Source organism: Struthio camelus, chromosome 3, assembly GCF_040807025.1.
Source record: "Struthio camelus isolate bStrCam1 chromosome 3, bStrCam1.hap1, whole genome shotgun sequence".
In the NCBI taxonomy this organism is placed as follows: Eukaryota; Metazoa; Chordata; class Aves; order Struthioniformes; family Struthionidae; genus Struthio; species Struthio camelus.
Genome location: NC_090944.1, coordinates 125,577,774 through 125,589,832, shown reverse-complemented (window position 1 = coordinate 125,589,832; position 12,059 = coordinate 125,577,774). Strand labels below are relative to the sequence as shown.

At 44.5% G+C, this 12,059-nt stretch overlaps 1 protein-coding gene and 1 long non-coding RNA gene across 4 annotated transcripts in view; one reads left to right on the top strand and one right to left on the bottom strand.

Moving 5' to 3' along the window:
* LOC138066874 (uncharacterized) overlaps positions 1-10,692 on the bottom strand; it is an 82,123-nt gene extending 71,431 nt beyond the window's left edge. The window contains exon 1 of the long non-coding RNA XR_011140489.1: positions 10,533-10,692. This is a non-coding gene — a long non-coding RNA (uncharacterized lncRNA). The remainder of the gene's footprint in view (positions 1-10,532) is intronic.
* The window catches only part of STUM (stum, mechanosensory transduction mediator homolog), a 46,055-nt gene that overhangs the window by 16,312 nt on the left and 17,684 nt on the right, over positions 1-12,059 (top strand). The window lies entirely within an intron of this gene.

The window sequence follows — 12,059 nt, the reverse complement described above, 5'->3', positions numbered from 1 at the left end:
GATAAAGCATGCAAGGTCTGGTGGGCTTTGTGGAAAGCACTTTGCCATGGCCCTCATGTTGTTCCAGTTTCCACGCATTCAGCCAAAAGATCAAATAGAAGCCTGATGGCAGCTCACACCTGCCTACAGGCCCCCAAGGGCAAAGACAAAGCTACATCCACTGGGGAGCGTGAACAGCTCCATCTCTGCAGGAACAGACTGGTTTGAGGCCAGAGCACTTAGTGTTGGACCCAAAACACTTAGGCCTTCCGCAGGAGTTGAGAAGAATATAGAGCAAATTCCAGAGGGAAACATGAAGCTTCCTAGAGAGTCCTGGGCTATCTCCGGTTTCTTGTAGGGGAACAGAGTAGGAACCGCCATGGGAGTTCCGCAGCTTAAAGCTCACTCTGTGCTTAGTGATTCTTCATGAGTCACGCACTTAGGCTGCTTCGCTCCACCTACACTGTATAAAAGAACCACAGGCCAGCCCATTATTCTGATTTTGGGCAGCTCCCAGACAAAAGCACCTACTGCCTTTACTGTGTGGAGAAGTTCCTTTTCAAGGCACATAATTTTTGAATGAGAAGTAAGATGACATGCATGATCCTCAGGAACTTCTTTCTAAGAGGAGGGGTTTGATCTATGATTCCTAACCCTAAATTTCCCTTCTGCCTGCTGTCCTGTGTGCCAGCTTTCAACTGCCTTTATTTTGGGAACACATGATGTAGAGGCTTGAGGTCCTACAGCAGAGCCTTCCCTTTAAATTAGTACACTCTTAATCACACCCTAGTATCCGAGATACAGTCATGTCATTTATTATGGATGGCTCTGATATCTCAAGGTGTTGTCCAATCTAATCTATCTCTAAGGAAAGTTTAGTAAGATGCAGCTACTTTGGGATGTGGTCCTAACTGCATTGACATCTCTGCATTTTGCATGGAACAGGCACATTGCTCTAGAAAATACTAATTGTAAAATTTCAGGTAGCTTTTCATGACTGCATCTGGTTAAACAAACGTTCCTTTGAATGACAACAACAGGCTTCTGCTACACAGAACAGTCTGAGAGCAGTCAGCTAAAAATACTTGCTTATTTCTTCATTGCAGGCAAAAAAAGATGGTAGAATAGCTCTAGTGTGTTGCTTTTGTATGATACTGTACTATGAATTTTTTTTGTAAAATACGATGAACAAGAAATGGTACATTATCATCATCCAAAGAAAAGGGATTAATTTTAGCTAGAAATGTGAGTTAATGCTATAATGATGGTAGAATTTAGACGCTTGTAGAAATTAGTATAAAAGGAATTCTGTGTAGGAGAATATCGTGATGTGTAGCAACATTCAGTGGTCCAATTTCAGACAGCACACAATACCTGATGCTTTAAGCATGAAAGTTACCTTCCTGCCACTACTCACTAACTTTTGACAGGAGAAGGTATAGCCTTGTCATTTTATCTCTGGTATTAGAAGTGCAGATAGCTACATGAATAAGAAAGCTATCTGACCCATTTGTTAGTCTCAAAAGTCACATGACAGTGATTGGAGTGGTTTAGCCTTTATAAGTTCTTGACACAGCAGCTGTCACTGATTAAGCTCAATGAGATCTGGGGATGGAGGCATAGGTTAACTACAGAAACCAATTGTAGCAAGTTACATCATGTCACATAGGCACTACAACAAAGCCCTAATTCAGGGATCAGGGTTTTATGTTCAAGGATATATAAGTGATAACAGCAACAGATGTTCATCAGCTCCAAAACTGGCAGGCATTGATATGGTGTGTGAAGGAGAACTGTGGCTGAGGAGTAGGCTATTGTGATTAAGGTGAATGTAATGAAAGGTAAAGATTGAGCTTGTTGATGCAAGAGAGAAAAAAGGAACAGTATTTGGGGTGACCTGAATGCGTGGGAAAAGGAGAAGTTAAATATGTAGTTCTCATCCTCCTCGTCTACCCCTCATTTGTGAACTTGACTGATCGGAAGGTTGGTGATGGTGTAATCTGTGAGAAACATTCACCACAAATGGAGTTTCTTTGCTGTCTTCCGTTTGGGACAGGAGGATGTTCAAGCAGAGATACCAGAAACACTGGGTAAGACATGGCAGAAGTGTCCTTCAGAGCTGCAGGAGTTGGAGTCACTGGCAAAGAGATGGAGATAGCATTTAAAGGCTTGCAAATGGATGAAGTCTACTGAAGGCACAGTACAGAGGGAGCAAAGTGAAGGGAGGGGAATTGCAGAGGGTCAGTCTGTGCCTATGTGCAATAGGAAAATAAAGATGATAACAGACAGAGATTCCAATGACACAGGTAGGAGAGAGAAGAAAGGCAGATGGCAAGATATCAAAGAACAGAGCCCTTAATAGACTCCAGAGCACCTATAAGGCAAAAATAGCATAGGCGGTGCAGGGGTCACGGCACTCACCCCCAACTCCTTACAGACCTTAGCAAGAATGGCTTCAGTAGAGAGCACAGAAGCCTCGTCTGTAGAGGAGGAGAACATGGAGGCAATGTTGCTCCATTTACAGGAGGAGAGCAGGGAGGAACGTGTTTGGGGTAGCTGGAGAGACAAGTGGAGCTGCAGGACCCCTTACCTGCAACTCTGTCGAGGTAAGAGTTACAATGGGTCTTTTCCAGCAGCTGGGATAAAGTGTAGTTCTCACCTTAGTTTCAGTTATGCAGTACCACAGACTGAATGCAAATACAATGAATCCATGCCAGAAGTGAGCCTCAAACATCCGCTATTAGAAATTGCCGTGTTACAGGAGCTGGATAATTAGTCTCCCAACTGTACAACTTCTAGGCACAAAGCGAGCCTAGAGAACCTGCCAGGTTCATTGGGCACTGGGGTCCTGCTCAGCTGTGGGGCAAGGAGAGCGATACTGGCCGCCACAGTGAACAGAGTCTGTCCCTGGTACAGCACCACAGACTTTTTAAACAAGTTAGAAAGGGGATGAATTTGGTTGTTGGTACATGTATTATATGTATACATATCACAACAGTTTTCTGTAAGTTCTATCTGATTCTGCCTAAATCACATGGCTGCATGCCCCTGTTCCAGTTCATGCCTGGACTGGATTCATCAGCCTCACAGAGAGCAGCAGGCATATAATCTATTTGCCATAGCCTGTTACTGTTATTTAAAGGCACTATCTTTCTGGTGTTTGCACTTCTGAATTGCTGCCAAGATCAGGTTTGACCTGATGAGCTAAATTAATCCCCAGTGTAACTCTGTGGCAGTGTCAGAGATGAGTCTGGGGCCAATATAGATATAATTTTTTGACAATAGGAAAAGAGCAACAGTAGAGGAATGAATAAAAGCTAGATGGAAAGCCCCTGAGCTGAGCCTTCCCTGTCAAGAAGTACATTCCCTGTGCGCCCAGCCTGCCTTTGCAACGAGATGCCTTCTTCTGCCTTCCATCCTGCCTCCTCCAGGGCCCTCAGCTGAGGGGAGCACGCAAGGTGCAACTGGCAGTCCTCAGGGGGCTGGATGATACCGAGCTTTCCAAGCTGCTCAGAGCCTGACAGGCACTTGAAAGACATGGTGCAGAACCTGTCCGTGAGAAGACAGGAGCAGTTTTTTGAATATTCAAGAACTGCAGCACGAGCTCTTTGGGACAGAGAAGATCTTTGGGGTTCATATATTGCCTAACACAAGGGGGCACTGGTAGTCCTGGCTGGTGCACAAGTACTAACTGTTAATTCCCCTTCCTTGGGGGAACAAGTACTCCCTGAAAAACCACCCTGTTGTAGAAACCACAGTGGGAACCTGTGTGACAGAAGACTGTAGTTAATTCTGTTTTGTCAAATGGAAGGAAGTACAGAAGCAGACAACCAACATCTTTGTTTAGGTTGCGATTCCTGTGTTGCAGTGTGAGCGCTGGCTTTCTGGGTTGGTCCCCTGCCCCAGTCTGATGTGTTCTCAGTAAAACAGGAAAGATCAAAAACACTGAACCTCACCTCAGCTGCACCCTTTAACATTTAGGTGAGTGCTTCTAGCAGTCTTGCACAGGAGAGCTGAACCATTTCACCATGGTCCCTAACCTTACTATAACCTATTCAACATGAGAAGCGTAGAAAGGAACCACAGACACCTTGAAACTAAGCTAATTTCCAATTTATGATTATATAACAATTTTTCCCCAGTACATCTCACCCCATATAAGTATTCTATATCCTCTGCAGAATGGTTTCTTTGAATTACTGTATAATAGAGGTATTACTTTTCATATTTTGCTCAGAGTAATTATTTGCTGGATTGTCATGTTGGGAATTCAGTTCTTTGTCACATCTACAAACAAATGTATACGCATTTTTATATAATGCCTACCTGTAGCTGAATGGTTGATCCTGGAAAATATTTTGTAAAGTGAAAATCTCTTCTATGATGAAAATAAGGAGAAATCAGCTACAACTTCATGCAAATTGGAAATGCAAGAATTCCTAGAGACAGTGGTATGCTGGGGGCATTCAGATGAATTCTTCTATTTGATGGCCATCTTTAGAAAAGAAAACATGTAAGATCCCACAAGCATGCTTACACAGCTCTGCCAAGACCCAGGCCTTTCTGGATGTGTTTTGGCTGGCCAAGAGAAGCATTAACTATTTGTGGATAATCTGGCTCCTGAACACAGCAGAGTTTCCATCTATTTTTGACCTGCTCAAATAAGGTATGTTGTTTCCTTTAGCTTTGCTTTCAGACAAAAGATACAGGCCAGCCACTGCAGAAATGGAAGGACAGATACAATTTTTCCCCCAAGATAAGTCTGTGATTCTTCTGCTTTTAAAGCAACTCCCGTAAGAAATTGGCTGGAGGTTTTGAAATGACCTTGCATACACTTGGGGGGAGGGGGTAGGAGGAGGCAGCATTGGAGGATGATGTCCGTTTACCTGAAATTCACATATCATGGTATGATCAGCAACTCATAAGCATGCTTTTTTGCTCAGGTGCACCAATTCCTATGAGTGCAACTACCTCATAGGTAGTCTAGGAGCCAGAACAGCTCTTCAGAAATAAATTCAAAAGCATAGTGCCCTGTGTTTGAGAACTGTCAGCGGGGTAGTGGCAAGAGGACGTGACTTTGGGAGAAGAAACTGAGAAGGTGTGAGATGGCTAAGTCAGGAAAAGGGAATCACTCATTGGTCGCTAAATGCAGAAATGAGATGAGGAGGCCAGAAAGATTAAACAGACATGTCTTAATCAAGTGTATGATTTTAAGTATGTAAAACAAAGCCTCAAAAGGTCTGAGAGTTTCTCTTAGGGGTTCCATTATTCAACCTCTGATAATCAGCTAAGCCTAGCATAGACTAGTTAAAGTTACTGAAATACACAATAGCTGAGATTGGAAGGGACCTCTGGAGGTCATCCAGTCTCACTCCCTTCCTCAAACTGGGTTAAGCTAGAGCAGGTTGCTCAGGACCAGAGCATCACAGGGTGCCGATGAAAAACCTGCTAAGGCAGATACATTGCATTAGCCTCCATAGTCTCCACATTTTCAACCTTAACAGCAAATCTCCTTTTGAGAAAACTGCCCTAGCTGGGTTTACACTGGGCTGAATTCACTTGTCTCGGTTGGTATTGATATTCACAGAGCCTGTGAAGTCGTGGATCACTGCAGCCTGCTCTATTCCTGAAGTTTCCATTGGGTAGCATCAGGTATGAGGCACCACAGTTGTTTTGTCTGGCTGCTGACGAGATTGGATTTTCGTTGGTCTGCTTGGGGCTGCCTATGGGGCCTCACTACGGGGAGCCAAAAGGGAACGCACACCAGATCCTCTCACTGCCTTTCCTTTAGGAGCCAAACTGTAGGCAGTAGGTCGTGCATATAGGCTCACTTGGGCTGCGCACCTCACCTTTACAGTTACATGCTAGCCCCTCACACCAGGGAGAGTAGGGAGTGGTTGCAGCCCAGCTTTGTAGGGATCCTTGTCGTCCTCATCCCACCCTGCTATTTTACAGAATTGTGTTTGAATATTGTTCAAGGATGTTAGTATGGGAAATTTTCTAGACATCTTTGGTTAAAATGTCTAGAAGTTAAGCATTAGAAAGTTTTCCCTGTTTTTTTTCTTTTTCTTTTTTTGAATAAGGCAAGAAAAGTTTGTATTCTTTAGCAAGTAAAGAATCCTGATACGAGATTTGTGTGTTACCTGTATGAATCACCTGAAGGTATCAAGGCCAAACTTAGAGTATAAAGCATCATTTCCTGAATACTTCAGACATGGTGTATATGATGAAAACAGAATTACTTATCAAGCCTGCAGCAAAGCCAGGACTGAGTTCTGGTCTCCCAGATGGTATTCCACACCACACCTCTACGCTACAGGCTGCAATCCTAGCACATCCCCGCTAAGTCCCTGTTTGAGAGACTCCAGTCTCACACAGTGCTTACACTGACAATTCTGTATACAAGCGTCTTTTTGTTTGCCTCCTGTACACTGATCACTTCAGGTCTCTGAACATTATGTCACAGTTTTGTTTTACATTACTACTTAAAAGGTAGTTTTTGTTTTGCAGTAATTTTGGAGGGGTGGTGCACTTACTTTATTACAGTTCCGTTTAGCTGTCTTGGTCTGTAGCAAAAGTCTAATTGCTCCATGTCCCCATCTAACTTCCTAATGAGATTAATTTTTTCTTATGTCTAGGTAGTCCCTAATTAACATAGTTTTTCTTCACAGTTAAGGGGTACTCCAGGGTATCACAACAAGCTCAGATGCGCTGCTCAGTGATTCTTGGAAGTAGTTAGTCTGTTCCTCCACAAGCAGAACAAAAATTGGTTAGGTAGCAGCTGCAAAGGGCTAAATTGCAAGACAGTGATCAGAAAGACAGAAGAGGAGACAACATGGCTATAGACCTCGTCTTGCACTGTGTCTGTGTGGCTGAATGCAAACCAGGAGAGAGCAGGACAGACAGCCCTTCACACTGCTCTTAGCCTGCTGCTTTCCTTCTGCCAAATCAGAGCAGCATCTACCAGGGACTACCGATACTTTTTTAACCTGTGTGAAGGGAGAGATGGAGGAAGACACACAAGCATTTGCTCTGGCTTCACACAGCCAAACACAGTTCCGTTTTGAACTCTTGCACTGGTAAGGAAGTTGAGATTGGGCTGCCACACAAGTCTGCCTTCTGCTCTGTGTCCAGCAAGAAAGCTTTCCCTAGTACAGATTATTTCGAATTAACCTAAGTCCATCACTGCATAATTGGCCAGAGCCTTTGTGAAAGCTTTGGAGAATTCATTGCCTTTTTCTTATTATTTTCCACAGTTATGCAGCTCTTATTTCCAGGGCTCTGTTGGAACTTGAGGTACCAGAATACCCAAAAGCTTTCCTTCCCCCTCCAGCTTTCATGGCCACCCTGAAGCAAGGAGAGGCTCTATTGAGGTACTCTGCTCTTGAAACTTCCAGATTTGTAAAGTCTGAATGAAAAGCCACATCCAAATTATTTCAATATCAATAGCATAAAATGGAATGTCTCCAAGCTTGTTTCTGGATATACAGAAAGAAAACAGGAGGCAAAAACTGATTTCTAGAGGTGCTTATGAATTAAGATTGTAGGTAGGGAGGTAAGATTGTAGCAAGGGAAGGGTGAAAGTCCCCTCAGACTAGGGCAGCAGTGACAAGCACATGGATTGGTGGGGGGACGAGCAGGACAGTGGAACAAAAGGATAAGCACAAAGTTTAGTAGTGGACTGCAAGAAAAACAGTCTGCATGGAGAGAAACCAGCAAGTAAAGTTGCTACCATGAAGTAGAGCTGTTAAATTGCTGATAAAAATACAGAGCAGCAGGAGCGTTTCCACCTAGGGCAGGCAAGAGCTTATAGTAAAGTGCCCTAGCTGTAAATGATGAGGATTACATAATTTTTCTCAGTGCTGGCATACTTAATAAAGATACAAGTTTATTGTCATTTCATTAGCAAAAAAACCCCTCAAGCAGAAGCACGACTATGCTATTTCAGGTTCCTTCCCTAGCTGTACCACTTGGTAGTGAGGGGACAATGGCCACATCATGTCACGTCACCTCCCTGTCTTTCTTCCCTGTCTGCAATATGCAGACAGCCTGTTGCCTGCTTCATGGCAAACATCCCCCTTAACAACTGCAGAGCTCCATCAGGGAACTGGTGTTAATTTTAACCGAGCCAGTTCAGTTGTGGACAAGAAACAAGCCAGATAAGTCCATGCAGAGCTCAAGCTGCTGCTCCTAGACCGCTCCCTGTACCTGAATTATGACTTGCTTACATCCAGCAGAGCACCTCTGTCTCACCAAAACCAGCAGCAGAGATGTGCCGAATAGCTACAGCGAGACTTGGACTGCAGGGGATCCCCAGATGATCCCAATCAGAAGCAGTACACATTAGGAAAGGAAGATCACTATGTGAGGTACTAACATTATCTCAGAGAGAAGTTGGGAATAGGTGGTAGTTTGCTGTCATGTTCAGAGACTTGACCTGAGTGTCAGCTCAGGAATGGTAAAAATTTCTCCTTGTGGCATGCATTGTAAAGATGGCAAAGGGTGATGCTTCTGGTTTAGAAGGGCTTATCTTCAGCGATAAATTTTTGTGACTGCAGGTGGTAGGTATTGTTTGCTATACCCTTCCCATTTCCTACTTCTAAGCCTCTATGTAATAAAATTTCTTTTTCTTTCCTTTTGGAAAGTTATATGTTCTCCCAGTGGTTCAAACTATTGGCAAGTGTGATACAAGATACCAGTAACAGTTCTGGGACCACATCTTTATTTAAAAAGATGGGGAAAAAAAATCAGTTTGGGTATCAGGCAGGTACAACCGCAGAAAGTCTCAGCGGCAGCATTCTGGAAGAAGTCAACAGGTCTGCTCTGCCACCATGGATACTATCACACAGCTAGGGCTGTGCATCACAGTGCAGCAAGAGTACTTCAAGCTGAAGTACTTCAAGGACATGCTTAATTTTAAGCATCAAGTCAACAGAATTAAACTGTAGGCGAACATACAGGAGTGGACTGGAAAGCCTCACAAAATGATTATGGAACACCTGGCAGTAAAACAAATTGTACTGTGGTCTAACTATTTATGGGCAGTTGCTTTTAAACATTGAAAGCACTGCAGAGCTGCAGCATAAAAGTCATGCAGATGGTTCTGTTTATGATTAAAGCTGTAGTAAGTCACTTCATCTTCATGTAGCGCCCCCTCCCCCCCATAATTAAAGATTTTGTTGCATATTTTTAGTCTTGAAGTTTGTGACAGTTTGTTGCATTCTGCATTTTGAAGTTTGTGGTAAAACATTACATTTTCAGAACAATTTAACTTTTTCCAAAATATTAAATATGAGAAAAACCTAATTTTCCATGCAAAGGCAGTGCCATTATATGTACACGTGGCTCCTCTTGAGGAGCATTAGCTTCCACAGGAGCAGACCCTCCAGCCTGGCACACCTGCACTTTTGCTACTAACTAGAGTGTGATTCACTGCATGCACCTTTTGCCTGCAATCACAGCTCTCGCAGGAAGCCACAGCGGAAGAAGGGGGCAGGGGGAAGGAGTTGAGGCATGGTAGAGATGTTTAGCAGTCCTGGCATGAGCCCTGCGCTTGCAAACGGCAAAAGCCACAATAGTTCGCACAAGAAAAGGTATGTCAAATGCTTTTCTGGACTAGCATTTTCTGTTCGGAGAGCTGCAATAAGCTTAGAATAAGAGCATTTTTATCTAAGAGGGTTTAGGTAATACACCAGCACTGGCAAATTTTCTTTGCTGCAAACTAATTCCTAATGAGTTCTAGCAGGGTGGAAACTGGAGACACTGGTGGAGACTTGTGTTGGCCAGAAGGCTGCCATCAGGTTTTACTTTTGCGTCTGTTTGCGCAAGCAAGGAAACGGACAATTGTCTGCTTTTGGAAACTTCTTCAGGTAGTCTGCCTGCGCCTTAATGGTTTAGCAATTTCATTTTATTCTGTTGTTAATAGTGTCTTCTCTGCAGCACAGCTCTACCTGAGTAAGCAGAGGGGAAAAGTTCAGGCATAAGAAGACACTGCTGTAGCCCTTTTTTGAGCACGTTTTAGTAGTTCTTTTTCCCCTCATCATAATCCAAAGGACTAAAATTTAGCATTTCAATTGATAGCAAGGACTAGAAGAGGCCTTCACAACTGAGCCCTTTATTAGCTCATATTAGAGTTTAATAAAGAGTTCAGGTCACATAGGACTCACAGATAACTCAACCAGTAGATAATACATATACTGCACTGCCAAGGAAACAAGTGCAGTCCTTGTTACCCCCTTTCCCCACAGTTTTTGTTGGTCTCACAGTTCTACCAGCACATCTCATGAATTTTCAACACATCCACGTTATCTGCCTCACATACCTGCCAACACTGTTTAACAGCAGTTAATATTCCTTTTACTTTAAAAAGTCAAAGGCACACAAGATGTCCCCACACAAAGCACTCCCCTAACGCAAAAAAGCCACAAAAGTACTTCTCATTCCCACAAAACACTGTTAACTGCATCTCTCAGCACCAGTCCTACAGCCTTCCATGGCCCCAGAGACACCCAAAGTTCCCTTCCCCTCTCCCTCCCACCTTTGCCTGCACTTACCTACAGTTTTGTGCCTTCTGCAGCTCTGCCCCAGCTCCTAGGTGATGACATGGTTCCCCTTTTCCCCCTCTGAAAGCAGAAAGAAGGCTGCTATCCCACTCTCTTATTTACTCCCAGGAACTGTAGGGGACATCTTCAAATGACTTTATGGCTTGTGGAAACAGGAAGAGGCGTTTCCCAGCCTTTTACTGGCTCCCTCTTCATGCTTGTGTAGGCATGACTGTTGGCAGCTGTGCATGCGGTCCCTCGTTATGCTAATTTTGGTTTCTGCCATTCCTCCACCTGCAATGGGGCAGCTTGTCAGACACAATTTCCTTGCAGCACAGAAGCTTTCCATTGTGAAGTTTCGGAAATGTGGTAGTCGGTGGGAAACCCACTAGGTTGCCTGGTGTGCTCAAATTGCTTATACTTACCCTGCGGCCATTGGCATCTCATGCTCCAGTTTGCACCCTAACTGGGCTCCCACATGCTCTTTCTGGGAAGACTTGCCAAATTCCACATTCAACTTCAGTTCCTGCAGCAGTGCCCAGGATAGATTTTCTTGTCAAAACAAGAGATAAATGCTTCTCACGCACAGCTTAAGATATCCCATAATGTGATTGCAGCGCTCAAATAACACATAGGAGATGGTGCTCAGGACAGGCCATGGACTTGATCTCACATCTTCTTCCATCCCCAATGAATGACCCCAACAGTGGTAAGCCAGAAGAGCTCTCTCTGAAGTGTTTTTCCTCTAGGAGGAGAAACCCCCCCCCCCAAAACCCTATTCCTCCATCATGCTATTTCAGGGTCTCTGCAAAGCCAGGAACCAGCAGGTTATATTCTTGGGAAGACCATATCTGTGCAGATACCAGCATATAGGAGACACAGCATATTGGAGAGAGGACTTTACCCTGTGTAAAAAGTGGGAGAAAAGAACAGAGAGGAGAGGAAGGGCAAGAAAACTGATTTGTATCTCCCTTCACTGTGTTGTCCTCAGGATAACACAGCCCCTTCATGTTCAGCAGCCGAAAACAAAGCCTTTCCATATTTACTTGTATAATCTAAGAATATCCTGATTCTGTTGACAGCAAGAGCCAACACAGCCTCCCAAGGGCTTTCTTTCCTTGCCTGTTGCTGCTCGTGGTGCCGCTGGCTTGCTGACACTGCCCGAGGTGAGAAGGGCCAAGGCAGCAGCCTCGGCTTCCCGTTTCCCCCAGCCTCGCTGCATGTGGTGCCTTCATAGTCTGCCCCACAGCTGCTCCAGGGAGGCAAAAGCTCGGCTCCCCACTGGTCTCTCAGAGGCGCCCCAGCCTAGACGACTTGCTAGGCACCGGATGGCTTGTATGGCTCAGCCGGGTGTTTGCAGTGGGCCCTGGGGCCCGCCAAGCTGAACTGACAGGCCGGTTATGTGACATGTGGGAGCTGCTCTCTGTCACTTCCCCCTCTATCCCCACAGAGGCTGCGTCAAGTCACCATTCATTCAGTACCCCACAGAAGACCCAGAAACCCGGCAATCCCAGGGTCTACCATGTTCTCCTGCTGTTG